We start from the raw sequence: 1,265 nt of genomic DNA on the forward strand, positions 1-1,265 counted from the left end.
GCGTTTTTTTTTTTTAGGTAATTTTCCCCACTGAATATACTAGACACAGAAATTGACGTCCATAAATACACTGATTTATTTTTATCTGTGCTTTACATACGTTTTTCCTACGTTCCTTCAGTGCGCTTCTTTAAAAGACAGTATGTGTTAATCGACGTCGTATGAGGAGAACTAAAACCCTCTAGTTAAAGATAAAGTAGAAATTATTCTATGCTTTCAGCACTAAAATTCCCAAAGAATGTCATGATATTAGTTCATTCCCTAGAGAAAATGATCACCTATGAATTGAACTGTATTTTTAAATCAATTTTGATGACATATGTCGGCACTGTTGCCCCTTTGATTAGGCCCCATCGCTCCTCTCACTCGCTGCTGGAAAAAAAAAAAAAACTTTTATAGCCTAATCACTCCATTCGCCGCCCGTCCCGAAACTGTCAGGGTCACACTGCCGTACACATTACTGTCACCGTCGCCTTACCGGGGCTCTTCGTTAACGTTTCTCTTTGCTGCTAACTAGAATTAAAGCAACACTGCCCTCATGGCGTTTCGTTCTTTGTGTGCCGGTCATCCAGGTGTTATGGAGTCGCATCGCGTGGTTGAAACATTATCTTTTTATCAACTCCTTTGTTCATGTGGTTGTCATTGTATACACCCATGCAATACTTTTATTTCTGACACATCTGTCCAGCAGATTGCATAGGGTGATTATATGATGCTACGCTGCCTACTGCGCTAAAGCTACAATAAATGTTATTATGACGACGAATCTTTGTCATCCGGCATTGTGTTGTATTTCAAGGAACCAGTATCTTCATAAACTGATCACCCAAACGCGGCTGAAACTCTTGTTTTAGAGTTTTAGAGATTATTTCAAGTTACAAGTAAAACATGATCGGCAAAGTAACGGTTCCATTTACATACAACTGATTTGGATAATCAACCTGTTTAACATGCGAATTACATGGTTCTTGGCTTAGTACATCCATTGTTTCTCTTCACTAAGATATCCACACACCGCGAGTTACTCTAAGCAGAGCTGCAGGTGATCTCGTTGAATACGATGCCGAAGCCCTCTCACTGCAGACGATGTTCTGGGTCTTTACCGCTGGTTTTCGCCAGGACCTCTCGAAACCTCTCGTACGATACCAACAGCAGGGGTGCTCACAAGGGACACGAAGGCGCCGAGGAACACAGGTGGGCGTGCAACGGAACGTTTCTCTCGTGGCACCGGGAGATCCTACAATACACAATGGAATCAGTGGGGC

At 42.3% G+C, this 1,265-nt stretch overlaps 1 protein-coding gene across 1 annotated transcript in view; it reads right to left on the minus strand.

Annotated features, from left to right (window-relative positions):
* Positions 1 to 1,265, minus strand: part of LOC119587164 (eclosion hormone-like) — a gene marked incomplete in the record, with an annotated part of 9,094 nt that overhangs the window by 7,070 nt on the left and 759 nt on the right.

The sequence above is a fragment of the Penaeus monodon genome, chromosome 22 (assembly GCF_015228065.2).
Source record: "Penaeus monodon isolate SGIC_2016 chromosome 22, NSTDA_Pmon_1, whole genome shotgun sequence".
Classification (NCBI taxonomy): domain Eukaryota; kingdom Metazoa; phylum Arthropoda; class Malacostraca; order Decapoda; family Penaeidae; genus Penaeus; species Penaeus monodon.